The sequence below is a fragment of the Apis cerana genome, linkage group LG15 (assembly GCF_029169275.1).
Source record: "Apis cerana isolate GH-2021 linkage group LG15, AcerK_1.0, whole genome shotgun sequence".
Classification (NCBI taxonomy): domain Eukaryota; kingdom Metazoa; phylum Arthropoda; class Insecta; order Hymenoptera; family Apidae; genus Apis; species Apis cerana.
Window position 1 is genome coordinate 1272743 of NC_083866.1, and position 14236 is coordinate 1286978.

General features: G+C 30.6%; 1 protein-coding gene across 12 annotated transcripts in view; it reads right to left on the minus strand.

Moving 5' to 3' along the window:
* Positions 1 to 402: 402 nt before the first annotated feature.
* LOC108000770 (max dimerization protein 1) overlaps positions 403 to 14236 on the minus strand; it is a 410762-nt gene continuing 396928 nt past the window's right edge. For all 12 annotated transcript variants that reach the window (XM_062085369.1, XM_062085364.1, XM_062085375.1 and 9 more), the window contains one exon: positions 403 to 9566. The gene's annotated coding sequence lies outside the window, so the exon portion shown is untranslated. The remainder of the gene's footprint in view (positions 9567 to 14236) is intronic.

Sequence of the window (14236 nt, forward strand, 5' to 3'; positions counted from 1 at the left end):
ATTGCTATTTTGAATTAGAAAAAGATAAACTCGATGTTATAAAAAAAAAAATAAATCAGTATTAAATACAGAAGTGCTTCGTATTGAATTTAAAATGATAAATTTAAATTATTCCTCGAAAGATTTAAAACTTTTTCATTTTATTTTATTTTTAATTTAAGATATATGATGTTTAGAATATAGTGTTTACGAAATATGTCTACGCATTTTTATTTTCCAAGTATTTTCTTGTCATATTCTTTATTTTTTAATAAAATTTAAATATGTTAGATATAAAATATAATATACTTGAATCTAATTAATTTGTAAATGTTATAAATATTATACAATAATACAATGATATGCAAATATTATTTGTAATCATTGTAAGTATGCGGGAAGATAAAAAAAGACTCCAAGATCTTAATAATACACAAATTTTATTTTATTCATTTTTTTTTGTTCCTGCAGAATCGAGGAAATCATTTGTTGAGAGAACAAAACCTCTACAATACGAATAGCAGTTACAAGTAAATATGTACAATAATATAAGTGGTTGCCTTTCTTTTTTTTCTTTTTTTGTGATTTTTGCTTTATCATTTGTTTCCTGTTTTTCATCTGTTTTGTGGTTTATTACTCCTACTTTCGCACTGTTAATGATAATCGATAATGATAATCAATTAATTAATTAAGAATAATAATGATAATAATTATAAGAATCGTACTGAATCAGCATACATCCACCCGGTAAATGGAGATTCAATCGTAGGCATACCAATCGACCATTATTGAATCATGACAATATTGACAAATTGATAGAACATGTTTTTTTTTAAATTTTCTTTTTGCATTCCACCCATCTCTCTCTCTCTCTCTCTCTCTCTCTTTCTCTCTCGTTTTCTTTTTCTTTCTCTTCTTATACCACTCCATCTCTGTTAACACAATTTCTCCATTTATTATCTCTTTCAATTTATCCTTTTTTTGTTGCCGTTCTTCTAATATTCTTTTTTAATTTCATTCTTTTTTGCACATAATTTTTCGCGATATTTAGATATAATCGCAATACGAAGCAAAACCTCTTACATCCTCTTCCGTATTCTCTCCCTTTCCTCTGAATATCTCATGCCATAACGTATTATGTTTCTTTCGTGCGCTCTCTAATCTTCACCCAATTTTTATCCATATACTATTTCGTCTCATTTTCATTGTTTCTTTTTCCTATCTTCTCCTGATCGTCATCGTTTGCGCGAAACTATAAAAAAAATTTCGATACTCACTACGATTCTGTCTCCTCTCTCCCCTCGCATTTTTTTTTCCTCAGTTATCTAAGGTTAAGTCCACTAAGCATCCCCTCTACCGTTGATTAAATGCTCGTCGCGACGAGAGAGCTGAATGTGGCATTTCCCGAGGACCTTTTTTTCACTCCCTCGGTATCAACAGTGTTCGCGCTGTCCTCTCAACCCTTCTCCCTTTCCTTTTCACGTGTACGCACGCGTCACATGTATATCTCTCTCACTCTCTCGTTCCACCTTTCCGCGAAAATTCTCGTCGATTTCTCGCGTGGGTTACATCCTCTTCCGTTCCACTTTCCGCACACCTGTCATCCCCGTTTCTCCAACCCTCCGTTCAAATCGTTTCGTCGGTTAAAATCCCACTCGTGTGCTCACCCCTCTCGAGGATCGTCCTTGCCTAGGCTACGCTGCTCTCGTCGTCTCCCTTCCGACCCCTCTTTCGCTCCTTCTTGCCTGGCCAGGGAGACGTTTTTTGTCCGTGGCAGCTTTACGTGGCTCAACAACGACCGAGAAAAGGACCGCACTTTTCGTCTGAAGGAGTATCGCCACGCGGCAATTGCGCGATTGCAACGTCGGCACCGTGGAACCTACGCTTTCACCCTCCACCTCGTTTTCCATCTCCCCTGCCTCCGTTTATATTCTGCATCACCCTTTATCCCTGTTTCCGGCTAGCCTTCGCCCGACCACCGGTTTCTAGTCAGCTTCGAAGTTTCTTCGACTTCGAAATTCCAACTATCCGAGTAGTCAGTTTGTTGTCAAGTCGCTGAACGAAAGTGGATCCAAGTGTATCGGGATCCTGGAATTGTTTCATCTCTCGTTACAATATTCGGATACGAGTTTCCTTCTAGGCTAGTTCTGGTGACGAATCGCTTTTGATTTATAGTGATCGCGTTTGTTAGAAAAGATCAGCCCGTGGATCGATCTTGAAAACTTCAAGCTGAGAGGAACCGATAGTAGATCAGACTGAAGGGTTTGATCGTTCGACTTGAGGAAAAAAATTGACGTTACGCGAATGCATAGACGATCCTCGAGTTACAATCGGATTAACGATGATTCTCTTTAATCGAAAACAATAGGAGATGACACTCACGCTCTCTCTCTCTCTCTCTCTCTCTCTCTCTCTCTCTCTCTCTCTCTCTCCCTATTATTCACTTTTTTTTCTTCTTTTTCGAAATGTCTTTTGTTGTTTTTTATTATCTGTTTCTTTCGTTAATTTTAGATTTTTTTGGTATTTTGTTTTCTCTCTGAAAAAAAGCCCACTTCGCAATAACGCATACGTTAAGGCGACGTGTTGAGTTATTTTAAAAAGGTATCGATCATCCTTTTTCGTTTCCTCCTGTCATCGTATTATTATTCATTCAGCGACAATATAATCGTCGTTTCTTCAGATTTTTCTCATTTTTTACTTTTTTTTGTCGTTAAATAGTAATCATCTAAACAATGAAAGCGGCAAAATGTCTCGAGGAAAAAGGTGTCCCTGAGCGCGACGGAGGGAGACGACAACGATACAATGCTTTCTTTGGGAGGGAGAAAAAAAAAAAAGAAAGAAAAAACGTTCGTCGCCCTTCGTCGTCTTCGTCCCTTTCACGCCCACGATTATTTTAGTTGCACCTGCACAGGACTGCGTGATACGTCCAGCTTACAAAGTACAAAGGATTAACTATAACACACTCGATGATACTTTTTATGAAAATTTGTTTCGTGTTCCCTTTTTCATTTTTTTTTTTTTTTTTTAGAATTTTTTCGTATTTCTTCTATTTTTCTTTTATTTTATTTCTATTTTCTTTTGTGCACATTGGTCAAAAAGAATGTATCGAAAGCATATACAACCACGAGATTCTGGACGGGTCGATAACCGTCCTGCACAGGTATTCGTAAAAAGAGGGACTCTCTTCTCAAAAAGTTGCATCATTTGTGAAATCGCATCAACTAAGTTCCTATGTTCTTTAAATCCTTATTACAAGTACGGTAGTAATAGTAGTAGAAGTAGTAGCAGCAGTAGTAGTAGTAATAGTAGTAGTAGTAGTATTAATAGTAGGTTTTTCTTCACTTTTTTTTTTTATTCCTTTTTTATGTTTAAGCATTTTTTTATCCTTTAGTTTTTCTGGTTCTGATAATCTAATAGACATCTAAAAATAACACCCATTTTTTTCATTATTATTTCATATTTGTATTTTTTCATCCTTATCATCTTTTTTTTATTTTTATTTTTAGTTTATTCGATCAAGTATTACTTAAAGATTCCTTAAACGTTAGATTGAGAGCCGCGTGACACTTACAGTGAGCTCAAGCGTTTCGCGATCAATTTGCTTTTTTTTTTATTTTTTAGGGGAGAGGGAGAGGATGGGTAATAGGGGGAGAAAAAATCATATGTATATCCCTCGGCGATAACTCGTTCGATCTTTCGTTCACTTTCGTTCACTTTAAAACATTGTAAAATGCGATTACCATTTTTTTTTTTACGAACGATTTTTAATTTCACAAAATTTGGCGAGAAATTCAAACGATGGCCGAGGCGTATGATCGAATAAAATTCGCGACACTCTTGAGCTCAGAATGGAATCGCAGCTTTTTTTTTGTATACCGTCGTTTGAATGATACATCTTACATATATTTCTAGCGGCTGGAGTAACAAGTTTTATTATTCTTCTTTTTTTTTTTCTTTTTCATTATTTTTGTCATTCGTTTTGTCAGCTCAATACTGCATCAATTCATATTGCTGCTGTTGTGATCTGTGCCCAAATCGTCATCGCGATAAACCATCCATGCTAATTACTCTATATACGGTATACCCCCATAACTTTGATCTCCCATATCTTTTTCCATCCTTTTTTCACGTATACATGCTTGTTTTCTTTCTATATGCGTTCATGCATCGATCTTTCTTTTTACAATCCCCCGCCTTCACGTTCCAATCCCTAACTATAAAATCTTCAATCTCCTCCACAATTCCTATCTCTTTTTTTCTATATATGTTCGTTTATCCTCCCCTGTTTCTCTGCTTCCCGTACTTTCCCCTTTCTTGTGTTAATTTTAATATCACATTTTCGTGGGAACAGACTGGCCCGATATATTTCTGAAACGTAATCTGGTGATTGTTGGTTCAATCGAATTTTTCATTTTTCATTTAATTTGATAGCGAGGCGTTCGACGTTTCGAAGCGATTGGATAAAGAGAAATAATAAATTTAAATTTTTATGAATCGTCAAATAAAGAATTAACATATAATGTTATAAAATGGATGATTGAAAAATCACGCGAGCGCCACGTTTAATTATCAAAAAATTATTTGTATTGATTAACGTTTCTTTTTTTTTGTTTGTTTGTTTTCCCCTGATTTTCATCGATATTGAAAATTAAATCGTAATACATCGGGCGAGTATGTCCCTGTTTAATATATAGAATACATACATCTTTATCTCGCTACAAGGTACTACGAACCCAAAAAAACGATAAGATTCATCGTTTTTTTTTTATTAATTATTTTTTTTCTTTTTTTCATTTTTTCTTGTGTGGTGTGTGGCTTTTTTTCGTAAAAGATATTTTACGACACGCGAAACGTACAACAACTGGATGGAGATGGCGAAACGAAAATAAAAATTCATGAAAATATGCAATACTTTTGCGAGAAAGAAAATGGGAAAAGAGTCGAAAAAGAGAATGGAAAAAGGAAAGAATGAAAATAAAAAAAAAAAGAAAAAAGGAATTATAAATTTCACGAAGGTTCACGTTCATCGATGATCTACACGTTCAAGAGACATTCATCGTTAATCACTTAATAAAAATAATCACTTCTTACTTATATAATGTTAATTACGTTTGTTTTATTTATTATTCACTCTCAAAAGAGAGATCTGATTTGGAAAAGATCGGTGAGAGGGTTAACGTTACTTTATGTAGACGTTTTGTGGAATTCACCTTATTTTAATTTTTTTTTTCTTTTCTTTATATATATATATATTTTTTTTTTTTTTACTTTTTATGTTTCTCTTTATGGTGGTTCTTAGTAGTTCCCTCGTTCTATCCCTTTCAAACTTTTATTCTTCTCTTTTTTTTTCTTTTTCTTCTTCTCTTAGTATATTCATGTTTCCTAGCGATCTAGGAAATAATCCAATCGTTCTCTGTCGAAAATTAACGGCGTTTAGTTTTAGTTTCCTTTCACTTCTCTTCATTTCTGATTTTTTAAAAACTTTTACAAACTTTACAAACGACAGCCAATATATTATCTATTGGAATGAAAATAAAATTAAAATTACAAAAATTACAAACCACCAATTAGATATGTCTTTTCGTGTTTAGTTGCTCCAACAATATCGCGATTCGCGCATGCACGATCAACGATCAAAGCAAAGCAATTTTCGAGATTAAAATATGTCTATAAAATTTGAAAATTTCAAAAGATATACCTATATATAAATGGAAAGCTTTATTTTTCACTATAAAATATTATAAAATGCCAGAACGAAGAGGAATTTACTTCAAAAAAAAAAAAAGACATCTTCGAAGAACTTTCCAGATTCATCTTAAATCGTCGATTACCAGAATTTTTCTCCAATCACTCGAACGATCTCGAGTCCCATCGTTTTATATTTGATGTGTATACACGCACACGCGAGCGCGTGGCCGCGGATAAATCTTCTGCAACAACCAATATGATTGCGTCTCAGCTATAGAATAAGGTCGATTGTTGATACAACAACGACTATACGGGAGTATCATTTAATATTAAAAAGTCGCGGCTTGCCTTGAAAATATTTCATTCGGCTTGGTCGCTTTCCTGATGGGATTCGAGACTTCGTCCTTCTTTCTTCTATTTCTAAATCATTCGTTGCTTTATATCATAGGATAGCTCCTCGAAAACACCATTCTATCCGTCATATTGACTGTCATTTAATCTATCAACATCAACATTTAATCGGCACGAATCTTCGTCTTCCAGTTCTCAAATTTCGTTCTTTTAGAGCTATATCACTTTCATCGAAGTATCATCCAATTGTTCGTTTCGCAGGTGAAATCCAATCGCAATCATCCCGTGAAACCTTGAAACGCGTTCTCCAGATTCGGTTCGTCTTACCCTGTCCCGAGATCCTATCCCGCGAAAGGTTACCGCATATTATTTTTTTTTCCTCGTTTTTATTTTCTTACAAACTAACGCCGTTTTTAAAACCGTTTTGCGTTTTGCTTTTTTTCGTTATTTTTTCATTTTTTTTTCTTTTTATTCTTCGTTTGTTTTTAAATCAGAGATCACTCGTTACGTTTGGTAATCAGTCTATCTGGTCTGCGTAAACCTAGCCAGAAAACTCGACTCTCGAACAACTCGCTGCCTCACTGTTTCGATCCGAGTTAAGGGATTAATCTCTGTGCATCGAAATCTAGGATCTATCGAAAAGAGACTCGAAAAATTCTTTTCCATTTACAATTTCGAAACCGAATAATTAACAATCCAGTTTTTTTGCCAGATCATTGAAAAACAGTTTCTCAGATTTAGAATTTTGCCATTGCGCCAAATAAGACACATCCATTGGGCTAATCATATCTTAGATTCGACGTAGCCTCCTTTTATCTCTCACCAACGAAGTTCCACTCGAACCGCAAAGTGAAAACTTCGAGATAGTCTTCCCTTCGAAGCGATCTTCGTTACAAGATAGTCGCCACTATCGATCGATCCCTTATTCCGGATCTCTTTGGACCCTTGTACGAGCTTTTTCTTTCAAACTTTCTCTCCACTACAATGTTCTTTCTAATTAGCTTTCACCTTTTCCATCATATTTCGCGCACGCTAGAAACATTGTTCCCTTCTCCCAATACCTGATAATCCCCCTTATTTTCATTTTCGTCCTTTGTCTTCGCTCTATTTCCTTACTGTCTTCCCTGACCTCCTAAGAAACGCCGATTCTCCTGGTTTTCTCAATGGAAATATCGTGATCGCGCAACAACAACAGGTGGTGCCGGTTCAAGCCTCGAACAACCAACGAGGGACTTACAGGAATTTGTACTCTTTGAATGCGTGTGTTGTTGTTGTCCAACGATGTTTGAACGTTTACTTATCACGTAATAAAGATTACACGAACCGCCTCCAGCATCAAGGCGACTTACTTTTTTTTTCCCCCTTAATTAATACAAGAATTTTTACGTTACGATTTCACGTATACGTGTTTCTTTGTTTTTTACTCCATTTTTTTTGTTTTTTTTGTTTTTTTTGGTTTATTTTTAATTCCTTTTTTTTTTTTTTACTTTTTTATTCGTGAGAATTTTCTGTATATGCGCATGTATATGTGCTCATGTGTATGTATGTTATGTATGTGTGTGTGTGTGCGCGCGCGCGTGCGTGTCTGTATATGTGTGTATGTATGTATGTAATACATATGCATGTCCTTACTTTAGAAGTGTGTACGCTTTTTTTCTATTTCGTTTCTGGTTCCCTTTCCTTCTATGTAGTTTTCTTCTCCCTCTCTATGTATTTCCCCATCCCTTTCTCTTACTCTTTTATGAGTATATACGCTTGTATCTGTGTCGAAAGGTGGAATTAACGATAATAATCCCGTTGATATCTTCTCACACCATTTCATCCTTTATTTTCTAGTCGCTGTTTCTCCACCTTTCTTTTTCTCTTTACTTTTGCAATTTATAAACATTCTCCTTTCTTTCTTTCTTTCATAAACGAACTTTCTACTTTTCAATTTATTTCTTCTCCGTTTTTATTTCTGTTTTTTTTTTTCTTTTTTTTTTCTCGTATTCGCGATCACGGAGCCTGTACAATGTGGCGGAAATGAAGATTCTTCTTCCTCAGAGGTATGCACCGAAGGCGTTCGCAATAACGATCCCCTCGATAGATCATCGAAGGATAGTCGATCAGGAATCGTCGTGAAACAATCGTGAAAACATTGCTCTCTTACATATTCATTCTTAACAAACTTCTTCCTCTCTTTTTCGCACTCGAAAAGAGCAAAGTTGTCCATGAATTATTTCACGACGCTTGAAACAAAGAAGCGGACACCTTCATTCTTTGTGTCATCGTCAAAAACGAAACACAATAACCTCGAGAAATCAAATCGACGATTGCCCGCGATCATCGAAGCGGACATCGGCGGCGACAAAATAATATATCCTCGAAAAAATAGAGGCGGCGAATATTCTTTCTTTCTCTCTCTATCCTCATGGTTTCATGCAGTTCACGCTTGTCTTCCGTTATTCGAACGCGTCCTCATTCCCATAACAGCGGGAACCTCGCGTCGAATCGAGACGAGAAAGACACAAAACGAGGGTCGATTATCGTTGTGAAAAAGAAGAATCGACAAAAGGTCTCGGGTATGGTGGTGGAAGTGGCAACGAGGCTGTTACGCTCTTGCATCAACGCAAGCTTTGTTCTTAAGGATTCTCCGCGAATTTCGATCCAGAGCCAATCGATCAGAGGCATGAGAAAGATGAGCCTCCATCAGATCCTGAGTGGTTCGATCGATCGTCTTTCCTCCAATCGTGGCTCCTCGATCAGGGCGATCTCTTCCGGAAAAATCGACGCGTCCACACGAACCGACCGATACTTCACGATACTCCACTTTCCATCGAGGAAGAAACGCTGGGAATTCGCTTCTCACTCCCTCCATTTATCCCTCCAATCTTCCGTTTCTCCCACTCGATAAATTTAGTCTCCCTTAAAAATATGTACAATATTCGATTGACAATTTACACACGATGCTTGCAGCTCGTTCCCCGCGTTCCCTCCTCACAATTCTCGTCTTCACGAGGAACGCTTTTTCTCTTCTATTACGTATTACAAAGGTAGTTTCGTTCAAAGTCAATCTCCCCACCCTATTTCGCGATAGTTTGACGTCGATAGGTTTGCGCCAAGATTTCACACAATTCATGCTTCCTCTTCTTCCGTTTCTCTCATATCTTCGTTGCTACCTTCGGCCGGTTGTTCGAAGTCGTTCTTCTCGCTATTTCTTCCGTTTCATCCCTTCTTCTTCAAACACCATCCAAGTTAGTCACAGATATACACGCGTACACGCTGATGCTGTCTCTTCAACGTCCCATCCTTGGCGAAGAATGTCGCGGCGCGCGTCCCGCGATCCTTCGCGAGATGGACCAAAGGGATGGTGCGTAGATGCGTGTACGCGAGCTGGATACCTCGTACGCTCAGATTGCTCTCCTCTCTTCTCCCCTGCCTCTTCTTCGCCCCTCGTGCGTCCCTCTCGTTCAGCATCCCTCGCACAATCTTTCTCCGCCGCTTCCTCTTCCTCGCCTTCAAATGCTCCCCCTCCACGTTCTTCCGCCGCCACCGCGCCACCTCTTTGTCTGCAAATAGCCCAAAGGTACGGACGTGAGAATTTGTTTGTCGAAGATCCGTGTTGCTTTTTCACTACGCTTTTTTTTTCTTTTTTTTTTCGTTTTCTTTTTATTTTATTCTATACGATAAACCTGTACTGTGCTAGTTTTGTAGCGCGTTGTGTTCGTGAAAAAAAGCGAGAGATTTACATTCTATGGGTTTTTGGTAAATAATACGCGAGAATAATACGTGTTCTCTCATATTCGTTTTTTTTTTCGGTTTTCGAAGTATTCAAGCAAGAGATTTGAGATGAGAAAATGCTTGACGATTGTTTGAAATGAAGATATATTGGAATATAGAAAGAAATTGTTCTTAAGTATGGATTGAGGATTTTTTAAATTTTTATTTTGAATCTTTTGCATTTTGAATTCATGAGAATAGTGATAGAATCGAATAAATAAGTTCGAATTTTGATTGGATTTGATTTATAAATATTTTGGAAAATAAAAATAATATTCAAATATACTTGAATCTATGCGAATAACCGGTTAAGATTTTTTTATTATTTAAACTTTATTTAAATTTTATTCGTATTATTATTTTATTTGAAAAAATTTTATTAAGAAGGAATATTGTAAATTATACTTTAATATATACTTGTATAATATATTGGAAAATAAAAACGAAATATATAAAAATATTTATTAAATAAAATATAAAAATAATAAAAATCCCTAAAAGATATTAAATAATGATATTGAATGATATTAAATAACATAATTAAATAACATAATTAATAATGATATTAAATAACAAGCGATAAAACACAGTAATTAATACAAATATTTTTATTTTTGAAATGTTTTTTTTTTTTTATTTTATTTATTATATAATTAATGTATTGAATATATCTTTTCGAAATTTTTAGTATTTATTCTATCATATTTGTTCGATATCAATTTGTAAAATTATTATAAATTCAACGTAAAATTGAATAGATTTGAACCATAGTGTAATATAATAATATAGTATAAATATAATATAATTATTGAAATATTATTTTTTTTTTAATAATATTCAAAAAATTTAGATTCAGAACATGGAAATTTAAACTGATAAAAATTCGTACATATTTAACTTGATCCCATTCTTGCATAAGAATGATGATATTGAAGATTTTTTTGGAACTCGTTATCTTGAAATATTTGTTGGATGTGCCGTTCAGAAATGTTTTCACGGAGTTGTATTTCTTAATCAAGCTTTCGTGAGCTTTTGTAAGCACAGTCAAAGTTTTTCTAAAAATTCTGAAAGCTGACATTATATGTCAAACTAGTGAGAAAGATTGAACATGAGTTTTGAATCTGCTTTGAATTTTTAAATTTTACTCTTGTTTCTGTTTTGACAAATAAGATTTTTGATGTTTTAAATGAAATTTTATAGAAATCTTGTTTCCTATACAGGAAATTATTATTTATTTGAAGTTTGAATAAAAATGAAATTTTAATATAATAAAATATAATTTTTAATAAAATGAAATATTTTTTTTTTATATAAACTTATACAGATTAATAAAAATTTTGAAAAATAAAATTTTTAATATTTTGTTTGATTATAATTGAATCACTTTTTCATAGTTTTATCATCGAATAATATATAATAAAGATTAAATAATTTAAACAAATTATTGACAATTTTTAATTTTTTCATCTAATTATAATAATTTTTTAATACTCTTTCTAATATAATTTTTTCAAACATAAAAAATTTGTTAATAATAAAGAAATATTAAGAAAAAGAGAAAAATGATAATATTACATCACGTTAAATAGTATCTAAGAAAATAAGTTTGCAAATTTCATTTCGAAACACAAGTAATCAGAAAAAATAAAAGAAGTTTGGAAACACAAATTTATGTCTTATACATCTATTTCGTAGAAATCTTCCATTTTAAAGTTTATGTATTTATTTTATTATTTTCTTTTTTTTTAATTTTTTTTCTTAAATCTTAAAGACTTTGATAATATACAAATAATTGAAAGAAAATTCTAATTTCATTTAAGATTTCTAAAATTACATTTTTTTATAAATAAAAAAAAATTTTATTTTATTAATTAATAATAAATATTTATTTTTCATGATTTTATAAAAAAATTATATAATTTTAATTAATTTATTAATAATTTATATATTATATATATTATAACGACTTTTTTTACGAAAAAAAAATATATTCAATACAATACTTACTATATCCAATACTTATTTAATAGTTAGATTGTGGATTTTTATGTGATTAAAATGCACTCAAATATTCAATTAATATGTAGAATATATATATATGTATTTCATATTATATAAGATATAATTATATTATATAAGATATATCAAATTATAGAATATGTTCATATATTATATATACATATATATATAGATATATACATACATATACGCATATATATATTACTCAAAAGTTTATATATATTAAAATTTGAAAGAAATTATTAAAAATAATATTTTTTCAATAAAGAATTTTTTGTAAATATTATAAAATTAACTTATAATAATGTTAATTGATATTAAAAATTACTTTAAGCAAAGAAAAATTTATAAATAAAATGTTAAAAATCAAAAATAAAGATGGTCATTTCAATGAAGTAAAAGTTTAAATATGAGAATTATTAAATAAATTTAATAATTTTTGAAATATTTTTCTTATTTGAAATATTTTATTGCGTCTAAACTTTCATAATATTTGAAAAATATTAGTAATTATATCATATGCATATATTTATATAATATTATTTATATAATATAATTTTTTTCAAATTTTCTATCATATTTAGTTGATACTGTTTATTTGAAAAAATAAATTTTCAAAAAAATTCGATTGTTCTATATCACAAAAAATATTTAAAATATGTTAGCTATTTATTTTATTTAAGTATATTATTTCATATATCGTATTATTTTTTCAATTATATATTTATATTTTTTTTATGAATAGTATAGTATTTATATGTTAAATTAGCTGGAATATTTCATTATAAAAAATCAGTTTATTATATATTTGGCATTTATAATACTTTGCTCAATATTTACGAATAACATTTTAAATAAAATATTGTAAAACATGTAAAATAAAATATTATATATTGAATGATATATTATAAGTATTAAATCTATCAAATAATCTATAAATTTTCTTAATAAAAAGTCATTTATATAAAATATACAAAAAATTAATGTAAAAATTTTAATATAAAAATTTATATATTATATTTATAAATATTTATATATTTATATATTAGATTTATATATTATATTCACATATTTTATATAAATCATTTTTTATTACAAAAAATCTATTTATTACATATTTTTATACATATTTTACATAAATATATTAATATAAAAATTCACAATCTATTAATAATCTATTAATAACTAATTAAAATGTTGTATGTACTTATACATAAAGTTGAAAAGGTTAAGCTATAAATTTTAGCTGCAATAAACTTTTTTTAATGTATATTTTTTTCCATATCACGAGAAGGGATAATATGTTCTGCGAAGAAACATATTTTTTTATGGCACTATGTAATATATTGTTTTTATTTTTACACTGCTCGACATATTGCCTCGAATATTATACATACTTCTCTCGCTCTTTTCACTCTTTTACCTGGTTCTTTATCATAAGATATGATCATGATGATTATGAACGCACTACGGGAAAAAAGGCGTTAACGCGAGCCCACCACTTTCTTTTACTCGAAGCAGTTAATTTTCCTTCTGCTTTTGATTATCTTTCTTTTTATTTTTTTTATCGCGTGTGTTATACTTTTTCTTTCTTATCTTTTATCTTTCGTATCCTTTTGTGTAAAATATTCTTTTTTTTAAGGATTGTGTAACTAATATTCGATAATAAAATATGATTGCTATAATTAAATATATAGAGTATTTTTGAAGAAGATATTTTGGACAAGATAGCATAAAATTTAAGATAAAATGAATAATAATTCGATAATTTTGTAAAATAATATAGAGACAATTGTGAATATATTAAAAAATTCTGTTCACACTTTTTATTATAATAGATATTTAACTGTAAGATATCTAAAAAAAATATATTTTTAATTTTAAATTTATATATAAAGAATTTAAATTTATATATTATTTATAATAATTTTTTCTTAATTTGAAATAAGAAAAATATAAAATTTTGAAATAAACTTTTAATTTATTAATTTTATTAAAATTCGATTAATTTTACTATAATAATATTTCTAATTTATTATAGATTTATAATAGTAATGTTTAAAGCATTACTATAAGCATTTTATTCTTTTATAGAAAATAAATTTGAAATAAGTTTTAAAAAAGAATCTTTATAATTCCTATTCTTTCGTTAAAATTAAAATAAAATTAAAATTAAAATTAAATACATTACTCGTTTTAATTAGCTTTAAGATATCTTTTTTTGAATAATTTTAGTTTTAGGAAAAAAATATTTGCTACAAAAATACTAAGAAAATCATATAAATATTAATTTAACATGATCAAAGAAAAAATTAAATTTCTATTCAAATTTCTTCAAGAAATCAAAAAATTTTTCATTTACTAGAATAGATAATCCAATTACCGAATAATTATTTAATCTTTTAAAAACTAAAAAAAGAAATATGAAGTAATTAAATTA